The sequence below is a fragment of the Phalacrocorax carbo genome, chromosome 5, assembly GCF_963921805.1.
Source record: "Phalacrocorax carbo chromosome 5, bPhaCar2.1, whole genome shotgun sequence".
Taxonomy (NCBI): Eukaryota; Metazoa; Chordata; class Aves; order Suliformes; family Phalacrocoracidae; genus Phalacrocorax; species Phalacrocorax carbo.
This window is the reverse complement of record NC_087517.1, coordinates 65,970,582-65,990,526: the sequence shown is the minus strand read 5'-3', so window position 1 is coordinate 65,990,526 and position 19,945 is coordinate 65,970,582. Positions and strand designations below refer to the sequence as shown.

At 43.0% G+C, this 19,945-nt stretch overlaps 1 long non-coding RNA gene across 2 annotated transcripts in view; it reads right to left on the bottom strand.

The window, feature by feature from the left end:
* Positions 1–19,516, bottom strand: part of LOC135313520 (uncharacterized) — a 28,459-nt gene extending 8,943 nt beyond the window's left edge. The window contains exons 1-3 of one of the 2 annotated variants that reach the window (XR_010373157.1): positions 19,288–19,516; positions 14,794–14,880; positions 8,416–9,609 (exon numbers count right to left, since the gene is read on the bottom strand). This is a non-coding gene — a long non-coding RNA (uncharacterized LOC135313520). Of the gene's footprint in view, positions 1–8,415; positions 9,610–10,431; positions 12,216–14,793; positions 14,881–19,287 lie in introns of those variants that run through there. The other variant, XR_010373158.1, reaches the window with a different exon arrangement.
* Positions 19,517–19,945: the final 429 nt, after the last annotated feature.

Sequence of the window (19,945 nt, the reverse complement as noted above, 5' to 3'; positions counted from 1 at the left end):
TTTGTGCTGAAACCAGCATTGATAGTGTGGAGATGTTTCGTTGTTGCTAAGTAGTGCTTACACTAGTCAAGGACTTTTCCAGCTCCCCATGCTCTGCAGGGGGCACAAGGAGCTGGGGGGGGCACGGCTGGGACAGCTGACCCCAGCTGACCCCACGGGTGTCCCACACCATCTGACATCATGCTCAGCACATAGAGCTGGGGGAAGAAGAAGGAAGCGGGAGATGTTTGGAGTGATGGCGTTTGTCTTCCCAAGTCACCGTTACACGTGATGGAGCCCTGCTGTCCTGGAGATGAGATGGAGATGAATTCCTGCCTGTCCATGGGAAGCAGAGAATGAATTCCCTGTTTTGCTTTGCTTGTGTGGGCAGCTTTTGCTTTATCTGTTAAACTCGCTTTATGTCAACCCACGAGTTTTCTCACGTTTACTCTTCCGATCCTCTCCCCCGTCCCACCAAGGGGGAGTGAGCGAGCGGCTGTGTGGGGCTGAGTTGCTGACTGGGGCTAAACCACGACAGTCCTTTTTGGGCACCCAATGTGAGGCTCAGTCGGTTTGAGATAACGACAGCTTTGTTTGGAATGTGCTAGATCAAATTTATAGCTGTTACTGCTCTTTAGGTATGAATCGGCAGGCTTCTGTGCTTGCACTGGGGCTTGCCTGCCTTACTGTATATACATACACTGTATGCCTTACAGTCTAGTGCTTGTTAGTGGCTGCATTTTGCTTTCTCTGCTTGCTGTAGTGCTGTAAGGCTTATCACCTTATTCTCCCGTGCCTGGGAGCATGCTGATAACAGCCATGGCCAGGGGCCTGGGCTGGCAGATGGCCAGGGCCCCGCTGCTGTTTCTGTGCTGCTGCACTGGGCAGGCTGGAACTCCAGTGTGAACTTGAGTAGAAGGACTGTGACCTGGGGATGAGTCCACATGGGAGCAGGACACCCCGAAGCATCTGTGGCTGTGTATAAGCCCACGCCAGAGCAGGTATATCTCAAAATATCTGTGGCCTTGGTTATGTCCGTGCCCCAGCAGGTATACCTCAGGGAATAGTGGCCCAAGGATAAGTCTGTGTGGGAGAAGGTACACCTCAAAGTGTCTGTGGCTGTAGATAAGTCTGTGCTGCAGCAGGTACACCTTGAAGCATCAGTGGCTGTGCATGAGGTCATGCTGGAGCACCTCAAAGTGTGTGGCCAAGGATAAGCCCACAACAGAGCAGGTTTACTTCTGGAGGGACTGCAGCTGTGGCTAGTGAGACCACACTTGGAGTACAGTATCCAGTTTTGGGCCCCTCATTTTAAGAAGGACACAGAACTGCTCAACCAAGTCCAGCAGAGAGCTACCAAGATGATCAGGGGGCTGGAGCATCTCCCTTGTGAGGAAAGGCTGAGAGACCTGGGTTTGTTCAGCCTGGACAAGAGAAGACTGAGGGGGGATTTCATCAATACCTATAAATATCTAAAGGGTGGGTGTCAGGACGATGGGACTGGACTCTTTTCAATAGTGCCCAACGCCAGGACAAGGGACAATGGGCACAAGTTGGAACACGGGAAGTTCCAGCTAAACATGAGAAAAAACCCTTCCCTGTGTGGGTGCCAGAGCAGGGGCACAGGCTGCCCAGGGAGGGTGTGGGGTCCCTTCCCTGGAGACATTCACACCCCGCCTGGACGCGGCCCTGTGCCCCTGCTCTGGGTGTGCCTGCTCAAGCAGGGGGTTGGACAAGATGATCTCCAGAGGTCCCTTCCAACCTGCACCATTCTGTGATTTGAGTTGCATGTTATAGGTATTAATATAGCAGAAACCACCTGAATCAATGGAGGACAAGCCTCACAAGAAGCAGTGCAAGTGCAGCAGTGACCCAACTCGAGCTGGCTTTGGTGCCCACTAACTCCACACAACACACCACCTCTCCTGTGGTGAGTGACCGCCAGAACAGATGGAGCCTGAAGTCATGGACTAAATGAACTCCGTGGACATTTTGTGGACATCTGTGAACCCTCTACAGACATTTTACAGGGGTGTTCCATAGACTAAGGGAATGATAAATGATATCTTTATATTTTATCAAAGGATGGGAAGGGAGGGGTTGTTAATGAGGTTGTATTGGATAGTGTGGAACCTCCTGAGCATGACATAAACGGTATGGAATAAGGGGTGGATGTTGTCCTGTTTCAGCTGGGATAGAGATAATTTTCTTCGTAGTAGCTAGTATAGGGCTGTGTTTTGGATTTGTGCTGGAAACAGTGGTGATAGTGTGGAGATGTTTTAGTTATTGCTAAGTAGCGCTTACACGAGTCAAGTACTTTTTTCAGCTCCCCGTGCTTTGCCGGGGGCACAAGAAGCTGGGAGGGGGCACGGCTGGAACAGCCAACCCCAGCTGACCCCAGGGATGTCCCACACCATATGGCGGCATGCTCAGCACATAGAGCTGGGGGAAGAAGGAAGAGGGGACATTCAGAGTTATGGCGTTTGTCTTCCCAAGTTACGTTACACGTGACGGAGCCCTGCTCTCCTGGAGATGGCTGAGCCCCTGCCTGCCGGTGGGAAGGAGTGAATGAATTCCATGTTTTGGTTTGCTTGCGTGCAAGGCTTTTGCGTTACCCGTTAAACTGTCTTTATGTCAACCTACGAGTTTTCTCACTTTTACTCTCCTGATACTCTCCCCCATCCCACTGTGGGGGAGTGAGCAAGCGGCTGTGTGGGGCTGAGTTGCTGCCTGGGACTAAACGATGACAATTTTGCATTCAATTTTTTGTCCTCTTTGAAATGGTTTGCTTTGGCTTATTGTCAGGAACTGCCATGCTGGAATTTCTTTCCTTGCTGGCCTTCGTTGGTTTCCTCTGTTTACTGATACTGAGTTTACTGAAACTCTTTTCCTCTTTTCTGGCTCTTCTGCTGTTTGCTTTCTTAAAACTGCCACCTTCTCTTCTAGTTATTGAGACTAGACTCCAGCATTCAACTTATTTAACAGCATTTCCTGAATTTAAGTGTGGGTGTATACATTTATCCCCAAGGATTATGTGAAGAGTGTAACATGTATTTTCCACAAACAATGCAACATCTGCCCAGCTCCTTTCCTGCCTCTGTGATTTTGAACATGATTTATCGTTTTGCGTCAGTGTTCTTGTCCTATGATGGATTTCACGAGTCCTTGATGTCATATGTTATTGTAAAGTATTAATTTAAGTTCTTGTGTTTGTTCCCTGCAGCTATAATTAGCCATCAGAGAGGATTATCGCGTTGCCAGACTAAGTACTCTACACAAGTCACAACACGGTCCTGAGCTTTCTGAACTGGACATCAAAAGTCTCGCTGTCATCGTGGGAGATTAATCAGGCTTGTGGAAGGGGGAGCAGGAGGAGCCTCACCTGCCACCCATCCCTCACTAGCGAGGCTGAGATTGTCTGCAGGAGTGCACAAAAGCTCTAGCAGAGCAGCTGGGCTGTGTTGTGTTGTGTTGTGTTAGGAGCTGCTGCAGCTTCGCTGCTGCATGGTGTAGTGTGTTTTGGTTTAACTTTCTGCTTTGTAATGACAGCATCATTGTTTTCTTTTTGTTTTTAAAGTATCAAAGTGCTGTTGGCTTATGGTTATGTGGATTAAGAGACTAGTGTTTGTCAAACTTCAGGTTAGAACTGAAAGGATCTTGGCTGGTTGAACCCTCTCCTTCCCTCCCCACCCCTGTTTGATCCATCAGATGATAATCCCTGAGTGCAGGTAAAATACACTCTGCTGCATCTAAGAGGTTTAGAGGAAGATTGAAGCCCACTTGGACAGAAGCCTGCATAGAGAAAGAGCTGATAAGACATGTAACTGAAAAGGTGAGTGGTTCAAGTAAAACTTCCCTTGTTTAGAAGTGCCTGCGTAAGGCAGTTGGAAAGTTGTTTATTGAGAAGTAGCAGGAAGTATAGTAACAACGTTCTGTTCTGTAACAAAGGGCTTATAGGTTATCACTGAGTGTTTTCAAGGCTTATATTTTTACTGCTGAAGTTTTGGGGATAACTTTTGGTAAAAATCACTTAGTTTGAGGTTGTTTAATTATCGGACGACCAGCATATCAGGCCCAGTGAGCATAGCTTCGTTAAAAGCAGGTCCTGCCTGACCAACCTGATCTTCTATGACCAGGTGACCCATCTGGTGGAGGAGGGAAAGGCTGTGGATATTGTCTACCTGGACTTTAGCAAAGCCTTTGACACTGTCTCCCACAGCATCCTCCTAGAGAAGCTGGAGGTTCATGGCTTGCACGGGCGTACGCTTCCCTGGGTAAAAAACTGGCTGAATGGCTGAGCCCAGAGAGTTGTGGTGAACGGAGGTAAATCCAGTTGGTGGCTGGGCATGAGTGGGGCTCCCCAGGCCTCAGTACTGGGGCCAGTCTTGTTTAATGTCTTTATCAATGATCTGGACAAGGGGATTGAGTGCACTCTCAATAAGTTTGCAGATGACACCAAGTTGGGCAGGAGTGTTGCTCTGCTCGAGCGTAGGAAGGCTCTGCAGAGGCACCTGGACAGGCTGGATTGATGGGTTGAGGCCAACTGTATGAGGTTTAACAGAGCCAAGTGCCGGGTCCTGCCCTTGGGTCACAACAACCCCAGGCAACACTACAGGCTTGGGGAAGAGTGGCTGGAAAGCTGCCCACTGGAGAAGGACCTGGGGGCCCTGTTTGACAGCCAGCTGAACATGAGCCAGCAGTGCCCAGGTGGCCAAGGAGGCCAACAGCACCCAGGCTTGTATCAGCAATAGTGTGGCCAGCAGGAGCTGGGCAGGGATGGTGCCCCTGTGCTCATCACTGGTGAGGCCCCACCTCTAATGCCTTGTAGCTCAATAATAACATGATGAGGGGTTCTGTTAGTTTGTTTTAGTGCTTGGGGGGCATTATTGTCCACTTCTTGCACCTTGCCAAATAATACAGTGGTGGAGTAACACTTTAGTTATGCAATCAGCTTAAAAACCCCCAGATGCTTAACACTGACATGAATAGTAGTAGCACATTGCTTTTAAATGGGGTTGCTAAGCTGATCAATTGGATTTTTTTAATGATGAATTTTGTGTAGTGAGTTTTGAGCATCTGAATGAACAAGACATACATTTAAAAATGTCGCTGACCTTTCTGCAGGTTTTTGACAGCTCATTAGAAGATCTGGCAATTTGTTACCGGTTCATTTGTAATGGTTTAGTTACGGTGGCATTTGTGCAAGAATGGTAGTGAATTGTGTCTTTAATCAATGTTGATTAGTCTCTAGTTCTCTTATCTCCTCAAAATCCAGCAGGTGGTACTATTGACACAAAAATTTCATGTACTTCCGAAACGTATAACCTCACCTTCGATTTATTGTTTTGTTTTGATATTATGGGCAGTGTGGTTTTGAATAAGAATGAAGATGCTACTATCTGCTACATTTCTGCAAGTGTCAGGAAGCTTTTCACACTAAATGTCAGGGACTGCAGGAGGGGAAAAAAGGGTAGTTTTTAACCCTGGACTATTGTGTGCAGGATAACGGAGCTACAAGGGAAATTGCTTCAAGGACCCTGGCCAAGTGACTCACAGGTTCGTGACTCTCACTTCCAGGGTGAAAATAAGTCTTTACACGTACTCAGCCTGCCCCATAAATGTCTTTTTCAATACCTCTGTCTTCTGAAACACTTTGTGTTGTTACGCCACTTCTTTTTCAATACCTCCATCTTTTGAAACACTTCATGTAATTACACCCCTACAGAAGAGAATCTATTGAGTATGAGGTCTAAAGGGGCACAGCAATTGTAGTGTTGATCTTTGAATGGGGGAACCTACTGATAATGGAGGATTCATGTTGTTTTTGCACGTAACCCTAGAGAGAGAATGTGTTTTGGACTGATAGTTTAGCAATGCTCTTTCAATTATTAAAAAAGAAAAGTGAAACTCATTTCTGATTACATTATAGTTGGGAACTAACTCTGGAATGTTCAGTTACTTATCATACCTCTCGTCCAGCTAATAGAAATATTCATTTGAATTTTAAACTTTAGGAATCTTTCATCAAGAAAAGACAAGTGACTGTAAGAGTAGCTGGGACTCAGTCATAACTGTGGTTTGGGAATCAGCAGCACTTTTTGTCACCATAGGCAGCTTTTAAAGCAACGAAGATATGTAGCCCTTTCCAGGAAAGGCATGGAACTGCGTAGTGCCAGGCTGTCTGCTGGAAAAGTGCTTGCAGCATCTGTGGATGTTTATATAGGCCCTGATATGTTACTCTCTAGTCGTTAGCAATCAATTTGCATATCAGTAGGAAAGGACTGAAGCTAATCGATAAAAAGGCTCTCACTGATTCCCCTGAGAGCAGGCACAGGGATGTGCAGTGGGTGTCTGTCCGCAAGCCTCCAGGTCTGATGGTCTCCACAGCAGGTCTGCTAAGTCAGTCCCACTTACGCTGTTTTTTCTCTGGCTGTATTGTTGCATACCACCATCCTCTCCAAGTAGTAAATTAAAGGGGAAAATCAATTTCTGGTTGTGGAAGAGTTCTTGTCTCTGAGTAAATGCCACCTGCAATACAGGGGAACGTGCTTCTGGAGCCCTGTCAGTTACAGAACAGCAGGTCGGGCTGGAAGGGAGCGCTTCCACCTCTGTCCTGTCCTCTTCAGGCCGTTCAAGTGCTCTATAAAATACGGATAACGCAGTTAGTAAGTGGTTGGCCTGAAGAAACGGCAGGGCTCTGCTACACTTCAGGCATGTTGAATATATCGAGGTTGGCAACGGTGCTGATATTGGATCCTCAGCTGCTTTGTTCTGGCTCCTTTGTTCTCAGGAGGTTCAAGAACAGCCATGTGTGTCAACCCTTCTGTCCACAGCACGGTTACTGGAGACGGAGGCTCTGAGTACTCGTGTAACAAATTAATAAACAATGTGACTCTGGGTTTTATGCATAACATTTTATTTGTATATGGGGAGGTAGATTCCCACCACAGAGATCATGAAATCTTAAGATGTAAGTTCATTCTCAGCTCAGTACTTTTTGGTAGTTCCATCAGAGTTCATGGTTGAAAAAGATACGGTTCTTTTCTTCCTGTTGCCAAATCAGGGTCTTAATTGTAATTAATTGATTGTAAGCCAAGAGAAAAGAGGCAGTTGCATGGGATGAGCACAATTTAGTGTATTTTGTGACTTTTGTAGGTCTGTATCTCAAGAGTTACATCTGGTAAGAACCTTAGATTTGTATCTGTCTGGAAACATATGGCATGAAAATTCCTAGGCAGTGTTTGGTTTTGGACTATTTGGAAAACTAGCTCTTAAATCACTAACTAGACAAAAGATATTTTATATATATCATAGAATATTAGCAGTGAAATAATAGTGAACTTTATTTTTTCCCTCTACTTAGATGTACATAATTTTGCAGAAAATGTAGGGAAGGACGTGGGATCTGTAAGGAGCAGTTAGATCAAAATACAAAATTAATACTTCCTAACAAATTAAATGTACTGGTTCTCAACATCACTGAAAGTCTGAGAGGGTTTTTGTTGTTTGGTTTTTTTTTTTTTTAAAGAATGTAGCAAGGCTGGGGTTTTTTAATTTATTATTCCAACTCATTCTAGCCAGAGGTGAGTTAATACGGTGTAGTGCTTAATTATAGATTACAGATGCAGTTAATTCAATGTTCATATCATCACTTTCTCAAATTTCTTCTTAGATTTTGGTTTAGGATTACTGTGAAAGTCAGACTGCAATCCAAGCTCTGTATGATCTCTGAGAGTACAGCTTTTGTTGAGGTCCATGAAAGCTGAGCTTCTCTGAAGCTATGGCTTAACTTACTTCAGAAGCTTTCAGCTAATCTTGGTAGTTTTCCTTCATTAGCATTGAATCCCTTTCTATTAGTTTCCCATCATTCCTCATGGATTGTCACTATCTGCTCTGCAGAAGCAACACAGCTTTTCAGATTTAAGGATGTTGCTAGTTGGTGACTAAAAACTTTCCTACTGCATACGAGCCTGTCTAAACGTTTTCCTACTGTGCAAAAAGCCATATGCATGAAGTCCTGAAATTTCTAGGAGAATTCAGTGTACAGCTCAGTAGCATCATATCCTTGCATAAAATCTCTAAAAGCATGTGGAAATCCTGCTTGACTCACTGTCCAGCATCTAATGATAAACTCTGAATCCTGGTGAAGCTCCTTCAGATTTCTTTTCTAGCTAAAACGAAGAATGTTTCTAGCTACTGTGCTGAGCATCTTCATGCGATGCATTTATCAGTCCAGAATACCTCAGTTAGACAGTAATTAGGGACTGCCAAAGAACATCTGTTTACAGTCACCACTTCTAAGGATAAATTTGCATCATGAAATAGCTTGTTCTTGAGCGCAAGGGCAGTTAAAGCCGAGAAGGAAGACTTCACTGCTCTTTAAGGTCAGCTTGCGCTCTGCTTGCCTTTGTACTGCTGCACAGTTTGAAAAGTCACTGTGCAATAGGCTCATTTGCAAGACATACAGCAATGCATACGCTTTCTCCCTCGAGCATGTTAGCAGAGATAGGCGCTGAGTTATTGGGTATAAAATAACTTCTAAAGCACATAAAGTGCAGACTGTTTTCCTGCAATCGAATGAGGGTGGGAGCAGATGATTCTTGGCCTTTGTAGGTTCAGCTTGGTTTCTGTAGGCGCTGGAGAGTCTCTAGCCCTGCCTGGGGCACCTGTTTCATATCTTGGGTAGAGAATGGAATTCAGCTCTCACACATGTGGCTCTGTGTGTCTAATAACCCTCACCAGCCTGAGGAGGGCTTCGCAGTCTGTTCCCTGCCATAGTGTCTGCGTTCCCAGAGACTGGTACCGCTTTAGTGGACCCTGTTAAAATATTACATTCTTGCCGGAATCTTGTTCTGCTCAAAACTGGCTTGATACAGTGCTCTGATGCTTTCCTGTTTGCGTCTTGTACCAGCTGACCACTCACTAACGTGGGTCATATTGTGGGGCTGCTTCTTCAGACTTGGTAAATGCTTAGGCCCTTGCAAAGAGCGTGGCATATGAAGAGCAGGGACGTTCTGCAGCGTCTTCTGCAAGGCTATGGTATTTTCATACATAAGTGCTCTTGTACTATTTGTGTGCGTGTGTTGGGGTTTTGGTTTTGGGTTTTTTTGTCTGGGTTTTTTTGTTTCTTTTTAAAAACCTCTTGTATCTGCTCAGTGGGGAGCGCTCGGATTCAGATTCACATTTTAAATCAGTGCTGTGGGGGGCAGGGAGGAACCCAAAAGGTGAAGGACACAGGCATGCATTTTTTTTTTTTCTCATCCTGGAAATGTGACATAAAAACTAAGCCTTTGCCTTAAGAAAGAAGTAATACATGCTTCCTATACTTAAACAAAGCATCAAAAATTCGTGTTTGCAGTCAGCAGATGCTGGAGTGTCTGACAGCATACTTGGCTGAAAGCTGTGGGGTTTTTGTTTGTTTTTTCCTTTTTCCCTTTTCTGCGCAGAGTATCAGACTAGATCTTAGGGATAAAACTTTTAGTGGTATGTACATTATTCTGTCACCAAAACCCATGGGTGCGTGTTCTGGCATATATTTACAATATTGATGTTTTGTGGTCTCTTCCATCATTCAGCAACCTGTCTGTGGTTCCGTGTGCGTAGCGATATTTCTTCACCTTAATTTTCTCTCTGAAACAAAAGAAGAACATACCTGAGCTTTACATAGAGATGTGGCCTATGTCTAGTGAAAAATTAATGGGCAATGATTTTAGGTCTTCATTTGCAGTGTAATACTGCATCATAGTCCAATAAATAGAATTCAGAAAGCTAAAGGAAAAATCAAGTATATAAGATTATAATGGAGTTCTAGGAACCTCTAATAATTAAACCTGTCAGAGCTATATGGAAAAACAAGAACATTTGTGGAACCCTTAGAATAAAGGTATATAATTCTACTATGTCACTTCACAATACATGAACTATGGCATTTCTTTATTATTACATTTGAAATAGTGTGCTTTCTAGGAAATTATATATAAAAACCTTATAAAATTACATAAACTTTTTTCTGGTGTGACTGACCACATTTAATGAAAGCCCTGGGAATAATTGAACAGAAATCACTGTGCAGGCTATATGGGCCTCATCCTTATAACCATAGTGAAACTCAGGAAATAATGAAGACATGGTAAACTCCCAGAATTTTGCCTGTGCATCACGTTGCCAACAAAGCTCCTTGCAGTCTGTTGTCTGTATTCACTGGTGTTTCCAGAAATGGTTGCTGTAGTTTTCAGGACACATCAGTCTCTGAGGCTGTTAGTGTTTTAATCTTGTACTAAGAAAGACTGGCAATGGGAAGAGGATTTCATGTTCCCAGCCCTTTACTGTCCTCCAGTATACGTTGATGTGAATCAAGCGCATTCTTATTAATTACCAGCTAAAAAGCAAGCAAACAGGCCATAAGCTAAATGACCCTTTCCAAGGAAACATTTTTTTCAACTGTAGCAGAAGCCCACGTGCGGGTGGACGTGTGCCCACGTGCATTTTTAAGCACACGTAAATGCTTAATGGGCACAAAAGCATGAAGTTTGCTTGGAGGATAACGAAGGGATTTTTCATTGCTACAGAAACTGAGAATTTGCTTTGTCTCTGGGGTAGAAGGTTTGCTGGATTGAAACAGGCTGTTTGGAGCTCTGCTAATTTGTTTGGGAAGGGGCCCTTGTAGCTGTTTGTGAACTGAACAAGCGGCCCGCTGCTTAGAGCGCTGAGCGCGGAAGAGGAGTGGGTGCCCCTTGTCAGAGGCAGCGGGCACAGAAGTGTTTAATAACCTCATTCCTTCGTCCTCTGACACTTTAATGGTTATACTCCCACATTTTGTGTCTCATCGACATTTCAACTTTCACATTCTTTTCTCTCAGCTGCTTCTTAAAATTTTCCAACTCCTTTTGTCAGCGGTCTTGCAAAACCCTCTGACCATATACTGACCCTGCAGAAGAATATTGTCTCAATTCTGCATTTCTACATGTGCTTATTATAGACAGAAGCGTTTGTGCCACTTCGTTAAAGTTTCCTGACACTTAAGGTGACACGATTTGGGTTTCAGCTTTTTCTAACGCTGCCAGACTTGAGCTGCTCAGGCTGAAATTCTTCACACGGCTGTTTGCCTCAGGCTGTCTTTCTTTGAGGAGCTTCAGCAAAAATTTCAGCTACCGTAGGTAGTATTTGGGAAGTACCAAGTTGGATGCTTAATGCAAACAAGTGCCCTGAGACTCTTGTGTGCCAAAGGGCCTTAGCAAAGGTCTTACCCCTGTGTCAGGGGTGTGACTTGTGCTGCTGCAGGGTTAAGGTGCCAGCCCGTGGCAACTCTGGGTATTAGCAAGCGTTGGGAACACGGGGGAGTTTTGATGACTGGTGGAGAAAAAGCTGTGCAGGGAGAAGTGGAAGAGTGAGTGGGAAACAACTGCTTCGTGCTGGCTCTCACTGAAATATTCTTGAGTTTATCTTCAGTGCTCGCTATTTTTAACTGGCTGCAGCAATTAAAAAAATGCCGTCTTTTCTGTGAACTGGAGATCAAATCCAAATCTCGTTAGTCTAATGTTCCCATGGCAACATTTTACCAGTTTATTCTGTGTAGATGAATGCAGAATTTGGGTTCAGACAAACTTTGTTCCGTGCAAGTAACAGTTATAATTTTTTTTAAACTTAACTAAAACAGTTGTGCCCAGCTATGTGGGATTTGGTGCGATATTGGTCCTAACACTGAATGTGAGTCATTTCCAACTGATAGTTGATGATAAGTAAATGGGAATTATAAATTTCTCTTTAAGCCTGCCCAGTTATCAGTCAGACTTTCTTTATGAGCAGCTCTTCAGACTACAAAAGAAAATTTTGTTCAAGCACTACAGATTATGCATACTCTGCTACAAGTCACGGTAATAGCACCTGTAGAAAAACATGCCTTCGAGAACTAGTAGGCTTCTCTTTAAGAACTCAAGGAATCGCAACGAAATCCAGGCTGCGAATCAGTCGTGAATACGCGTTTTGCATGATTGCAGGTTTGCCGTTTAGCGCGATATATTTTCAAACCATATATAAAACGGAATTGCACAAAGTGTGAATCTGAGGCGCAATTGAAATAGTTGGTTGCATCATCAAAATGTCATGTGACGTTACAGGAGCCGTTGAACCGCAGCAGTACTGGATATGGAGTGGTCGCTACGGGAACAACCAAGCGCTAACACTGCACTGTGGAAATTGTGAATGCTGCAGGTCTCCCTGCTAACTGCAAAGGCTTGCTGAAAACAGACGAAATAAAGAAAGGACAATAATAAGCACATGATCGTAGATGAACTCTATACATCTTTTCAACTGTTGCAAGACATTTGTAGTACTGGCTTGCTGAGATAAATAGGAAGCATAATAGTAGTACTGAAAACTTATCTCAGTTTTTAGTTATTAACTTACCAATTACCATTTTCAGCTGGTATTTAATACAAATATATTAGCAGAAAAAATGCCACTGGACTGGAAGGGTGAGAAGTGTAACTTGTACCTGTATTTAAGGAATTTTTAAAACCAGATCTGCTCACAAGATGGTCGTTATGTATCAGATTAATGAGAAGTACGCTCTGGTGTCTTCCAAGGCAGTGGTATTGATATGCTGTGTACAATAAAAATGATCTTCCACAATATTTTCAACCTGACGCCTTTTTAAAATAGTATTCTGAATTTGGTTTGGAATAGATTTATATTCGGTACTTGAAATGTACAAATCTTGTAGGGGAATCTATGCATCCTACCATCTCTCACTTTGTGTGTGTGTGTGTATATATGTATGTGTGTATGTGTATATAAGCACACACACAATTGTCAAGTGTGATGTTATGACAAGTGCTGTTGTAGTAGCACCTCTTCTCTGTTGGGCGCTGGTAAGAGCGCAAATTAAAGCAAACCAAGAGGGATGCTGGTGAGCACACTCCAGTAAGCCAAGACATGACTTGGAAAAACACCAGTGGTTGTTATGTTTCAACTGTGAAAATATAAACTGGTATGTAAAAAACAGAAGAGGCACAATACAGTACCATTAGATATCTGATTATCTGTGACAGGATTTAATAGCAAGCAAATAATCAGTGTATCATTTGAGCACAGATGTTTCACAGCGTTTCGGGAATTATGTCTAGAAATCTGAGGAACAGCTTGTATCTCTATTCTTAATATGTAATTCTAAAAGCCAGCAGCTGATTGTCTGGGCAAAAGAAGAGTCTGTAATGATCAAGATCCCAGAACTGTACTTATTGTTCCACAAAATAAGCTGTCCTGAGACTTCATGATATAAGTTCTACTATCAGGTATGAACAGTAGCACAGACTATGTACTAATATCATTAAAGCAAACATTACGGTGAGTGATCGTGCCCCTGTGCTTGGCACTGCTGAGGCCGCACCTTCAATATTGTGTGCAGTTTTAGGCCCTCAGTACAAGGAGGACATTGAGGTGCTGGAGCGTGTCCAGAGAAGGGCAACGGAGCTGGGGAAGGGTCTGGAGAGCAGGTCTGATGGGGAGAGGTTGAGGGAACTGTGGTTATTTAGCCTGGAGGAGGCTGAGGGAAGATCTTATCGCTCTCTGCAACTGCCTGAGAGGAGGCTGTAGCGAGGCAGGGGTCGGTCTCTTCTCCCAGGTCACTAGCAACAGGATGAGAGGAAATGGCCTCAAGCTGCACCAGGGGAGGTTTAGACTGGATGTTAGGGAAAATTCCTTTACTGGAAGAGTGGTCAGGCACTGGAACAGACTGCCCAGAGAGGTGGGGGAGTCGCCATCCCTGGGGGTGTTCAAAAAGTGTGTAGATGTGGCACTTGAGTGCATGGTTTAGGAGGCCTGGGGGTGTTGGGTTGGTGGTTGGACTTGATGATCCTAGAGGTCTTTTCCAACCTTAATGATTCTATAACTTATGTATTTCCTTATTTGTCAGTAATAGCTACCTGATGGCTTCCCCTGCCCCTCTCCCAAGATCCTGTGGACTATTTAAGCACTACAGTTGCCATAAATATGTTTAGAACCTGAAGAATGTGCTTTTCTGACTTAAATCTGAGCAGATTAAAAAGCATGATGCCTTTTAATGGGGCAGATCTTGTCATGTGGTCCAAGTGCTTTGATGTGAAATGAGAAAATTCATGAAGCCCCAATGGACTTCGGGACTGTCAAATTCGATATTTCATGGGTGGGAAAAGAAGTCTTTGCAATAGCCTTTATGTTTAAGTTGCTGTTGCCTGTGAGTTATAGCCCAGTCTTCTTCCACTTAGTCATGCCATTTGCTCTTTCTTGGTCTCATTAAATTTAGTTGCTTTTGGTGAAGAAATTCTATTTAATTGAGGTTTTAGTGTGTTCACATATTCCCTAGTACCACCAGAGTTTTCTTTTATAATGAAAGAAAAGTGGGTCACGAGTTAAGGAAACTTTGTCTGACTGACGTTCTCCTAATGAAATCCTGCAGCATATGCTCTTGAGCACAATCTTTCATACCTTTTAATGAAGGTCCTGTGAGTAAAAATGTCTCTTGACTAGTCCATGTAGCAGTGTTTAAAAGCCCATACCTACCTGATAAATTCTGTGTTTTCTTCTGTTGGCCACCTAAAATCTTCAGATACAAGGGTACATGATTTTTAGAGGTGTTAATTCAGCAGTATTGAAGAATAATTCTGGTGGGTGGTAATTGATTTTTGCAGTGTTAAAGCCTCCAAGGTCAGTGCTTCACGTTCTGTTGTTCAGAAACTTTCACTATACCTTTATGTTCATGTGCATCCACAGGGTCGAAGTTGCTGATTAGATTACCCTGAAATTTAGTATTTGCAGAATACTACCTTCTTTACTTACCTCCTGTGTAATGTAAAGCAGCTTGCATTCGCACGTCTTGGAATCGCAGGATATTTAACTTACGACTAAGAGTCTCTTCATGTGCTCCTGAAATACGATAGGCAAGAAGCTGTGTAAAAGCACTCCTACGTTACGTAAAATATCAGGACCGTAAGTGTAGGAGCTATTGCTCTAAATGAAGAATTAGAAGGGATGAAAGGAAGAATTAACTTCCCCTGTATTTATAATTATATTCCTTATTCCTAGTATTCCTGTAGGAATAAAGTCTTCCATCCACTGATGTTATGGTAATATTTACAACAAGGTCCATTCCTGGTGAAACCAGTGAGACATAAATATTTATACTCATCCACGTAAGTTTTACTGGGAATTTCCTAATTGTGATAAGACCACTTATCCCAATACATCAGTTTCAGGTGTCAATCATTAACTGCATGTTTTGCAGAAACCGTACAACATCAGAACCGTACAATGCCAGAATATAAGCAAGGTCTTTCCCCGAGAACTGCATCTGCAAAGAGAAGCTTCCTTTTCTGTACTGCAGAAAATGGCATATTTCTGGCATCTAGGGAGCTTGGAGGCTTGATGACAGTAATGCATTCTTATTCTCCAAGCCTGTGCTTATGGTGCTCTCCTTCTATCTCCCCATTAAGAAATACGGACATTGAAGTCACAATACTGCTTCCTAGTGAGCCTAAGTAGGTTGAGGTTCTCTTACACGATGTCATTTGAATGTGTAGCTGTTCCTGAGACACTATTACACCATCAGGGCTGAGAACAAGTCCCGGGAAGCGCACATACAACTTTATGGCCAGAGAACTTGAGGCACAAAGTGTTTCATCAGTCTCTGCTTGGAGGATCCTAGCGAAGTAAGGGGAAGCACGTGGAGTCCCTGAGGACCACCAGCCTAGCACCTGCACCTCGGGGCTGCCTTCTTAAAACTGCAAATGCCTGCACAGACTAGCTTCTCCCACAGCCTTGTTTAGGTCTCAGTAGGTGTGTTGATAAGATATGTATATCCTCCATATGACACACGTACTAATGGCTTGCAAGTGAGAGGGTGTAAAAAAGGCTTATATATATACACATACACATGCATTTATAATATATATGTGTACATAAATATATAATATATTTAAAAGAAGATGATAAGAGGTTGGAAGTTTTAGCTAGAATGGAAACAGGTGATTCTGTCGTTCAGAAATACTATTTATTGTCTTGAGATTGTTCCAGAATGAAGTATAACCACTTTATTATGGCTGTGCATCCTGCAGTTTTATGTGATAATCCATCTAAGATATTTGGGGCTTTACTTTTGTTTTTAGAGCTCCTGTTATTTTTCTTCTCACTTAAGATGTAAATGCAAAGCAAACCTCGTTTATCGAATCTGTTAATCTGCGGATTAACAGGAGTTGTTAAAATGATTTGCAGAACTTGTTTTGAGAGCTATTAAGTTTCACCTCTTTCCCCATGCTTGACTGAAGAGTGAGTTTTAGGATTGATGCATAGTTTAAATTCCCTTCAATGCAGGAACCATAATTTTGGAGACTCTATGAAATGTCATAGCAGCAGTGCTGCATTTCTATTCACTTCTAAATGTACACAGTTTGTGGAATATTTTTATTTTATACTTATTCCAGAAGAAGAAATTGGACATAAAGTAATTTCAAGATACTGGATGCTCTAGAGTTTGTGTGAATAAAAATACGTGGGCCTAAGTTGAACTTCATGTCTAATGTTGTAGGTCTAATTAAACTAGCTGTATGATTTACAAATGAGTGAAGAAAAAAATCTCAGAGGAGCTGTGTTTTCATTTTAGGCTAGCCCCATCCTTTTTAATGTAGGTCAGAAAATGGTTTTATTAACTCATGGGATTAAATGAATTTAAATAGTATTTTTTTCTTCTGAAATTAATTCCATTATGGAGAGTCTTATGGCATTTAACAGGAATGAAACCAATAAGGTTTTCTACATGAATTACATTAGAAATGTGCATAATTTAAAGGAATTATCTGGTTTTTAAAGAGGGTTTTTGAACCCTGCTCCAGAATTATATTGCAGGCATAGAATTCTATTTTTTTTTTTTTTCAATGCCAGTAGATGCTGTAGGATGACTATTCCTTTTGTGATATTTTAATAAAACCTTCCACAAGGGTTTCCATCATAAGATATTCTGCTAAAATGCAATTTGTGACATTTTCTTTTGGATGAGTCAGATGTTCTGCAGGTTTGAATTTAAACATGAGGTGAAAATTGTTTGTTTTATTTTAGTAGAACCATAGCGGAGCAGGTAAGGGGAAGGAATGACTTTTACCTTTCAGAAGTTTAAGATGCGCATGAGTCATATCTTGGCTGACCATGACCTGCTTTGAACCACGCTGGGCTATGTGGAAAGTTACAGACTGCAGGCTTAGTCATTCAAGCACTTAAACGTAATGGATGGGTGAAATGTAGCCTGGCACCCTCTCACTCAATAATAGGCATCCAAACACATAACAAATATGTCTTTTGAAGTTTCTATTAGGTTACAAGAGGTGCATGCATATACTGCAGTAAAAATAAGTATTTTTGTTGTGTTCGTGGCTATATTTCCCTTTACCGTGCCTAGTCAACTTGTGAAAACAGCTTTCCTATCTTGTGTGTTGGTATCACAGCTGTTCTCGTTTGGATGAGACAGAAACCTTAAACTATTTTTGATCAATACATACATACAGGTTTAGTATGTAATGAATGTAAACTAATCCAACAGCTTGGACTGTTCGGGAGAAAAGAGCGTAAGGTAAAGTGGGAGCCCGTGCGAGTAGTGAGCTGCTCACCTCCTGGCCTCGGGTCTGTGAGGGTGTCACGGGTGGGAATTAGAAAAAAATACGTGGTCCCTAGTGTGCCTAACGGGAAAGGGGAGAGCTTTGGTTCCGCTTTTACAGTAACTTAGTGGAGCTGTGGACAGACATGAACTATTTTGTATGACGGCTCTGGGTCATGGGAGAAGTGTTGCTTCTGAGAGCAGATCCTGAGTGTCAGTGCTTCCTCTCTTATTTTCCCATTAGAGATCTGGTGGCAGAAAATAGTCTTGGGAGGTTGGAAGTGTTGTTTCAAAGGAAGAAGAAATTTAATCATGTCTCAGACCTGCACCACCTGACCCATCCCTCAGTCCTGGCCTGCACGTAGTCAAAGGGTGCGCGAGGCTTGCTATTTAAAACTCCATCCTGTCTTTACCCTTTTCTCCCTTGCTCCCTTTAGAAGCCAAGACATTGTTCAAAACTTCTAGGAAAGGGTTCCAGATCTTTGGTCCAAGGAAAAGCTGAGGGTGAGGTGCTGAAGCTCCAGAGAGCAGAATTCAACATACACTTAATCCTTGCCAGATAAGTGACGGGTTTTCTCTTTGCCATAGTCTGTTCTGATGCCGAGCTTACTGCCCCTCTGCCTGGGGAGTCTGGTGCTTAACACGAGGCTTAGCATTCTGTTTTCAGGGTGGGTATTTTTAAGTGAAGTACTGCAATGCTATTTCTGATGTCAAAATCGCTTCATAGCTACAGTCCTTATGCTACATAAAGACTGATTGCAGTCTAATACAGTGTTCACAGATGTCATTATGAGTATATAATGACTCCAGCACACATGACAGCCTGCAGCTGTGGGATATGTTCAATATCCATTGAATAATTTTATTCTAGCAAGTCTTTTCAAAACAACTCCTTCCCAGAGCCTTTGTTGTCACCAAGTTTGAGTTGATAAACTGGAGATAACAACGATTTTCTGAAACATGTTCTGTTATTAAAAAGCCAGCGGCAGCAGTAAAGATTGAATATTCAGCTTGTGTGGAATTGCAGTGTCTGCAACATAATGGTGTCAGAATAGCACAATGTGCGTAGCTGCCCTGGGTGCTGCCATGCTGCTCTTCCCTTGTTAGGGTGCAAGGATCCAAGAGACAAGAACAGTCCCTGAGAAGCAACTCTCGCAAACATCTCTGGAAAGGTTCCAGGCTAAAGGAAATAGTAAGTTTTGAGCCCTGGGAAGTGACAGCCTTGGGATGAGGAAGGAGGGGTTTGGGGTGTTCAGATTGTCACTGGTCAAAATGGCCAGTAAAGGAGGCTGGTGCCTGCAGCACACTTTGCAGAGCAAAGCTCGGGCTGGGGCTTGTGCCAGACACTAATCGATACCCATAGCACTTGATCAATATCTAATGTTACTCCCTCCTGTTTGTTCATTCCCTAATAAAGCTACAGGACTCAAGCAGCACCCTGGCCTGCGTTAAGAAGCTGAAGTTTATATTAATGAAAATGAGAAGACTAGGAGCCAAATTGAGCACTTGGTGTTAGGGAAAATTTGAATTATCAGTTTACTACCAGGCATTTCCCTATTGAAAGGGGATCCTTCCTGTGTTACTGGAGTTTAGTCCATGCATCCATGCAATCAATACTGTTATAAAATAGTTTGTTACAGAGTAGACCCATGGCTAGTATGGTGGGGAAAATGAAACAATATTGTACTTACAACAAGGCAAAGTTGTGCTTTGTTGTTAGTTGGTGTGATGTACGGTGCTGGAATGGCAGGGCTGACTTGAATTTTATTGTGGGCTCTCATGCGGGTGAACCTGGGCAAGGCACTGCACTGGATTTCTCTGTGCCCCTGTCAGCTTCCTGCGGTAAGGCCCCGCTGCTTTCTGCATAGACCAAATCACTGCCCAGCTCCATCTTCACCATCGTGCTTTCAACAGGGAGGCAGCCGGGGAAATTCTTCTGCATATTAAACACTTGTAACCTTTGTTCATAAATGCAACATCCTCTGGTTGCATTGTCAGCACTATGGGTGACCTCTGCGACTCGGCTTTTTGCTGCTTGTACAAAGCTCATTCAGTTTGAGGGATTTTCTGTGGCTGGATTTGGTCCTGTGTTAGATTGTTCTTAAGCATCTCTTGTACCTGAGGTGCCCTGACTTAACACACACAATGCTGAGCACGTGCTTTTGAAGATCAATGTAGGAAAAAAGTGCATCCTGTTTTCTTTGAATATTGGAGTATTCTTTGCCAGGAGACCTGTGAAGTGATCAGCGTGCTATCTAGTTTTGACTGGTAAATTGAAAAGACGTATCAATTCCATCACAAAATTACCATTTTAAAAAACAGTAAGTTAGAAACTTTCAGGTTACTATC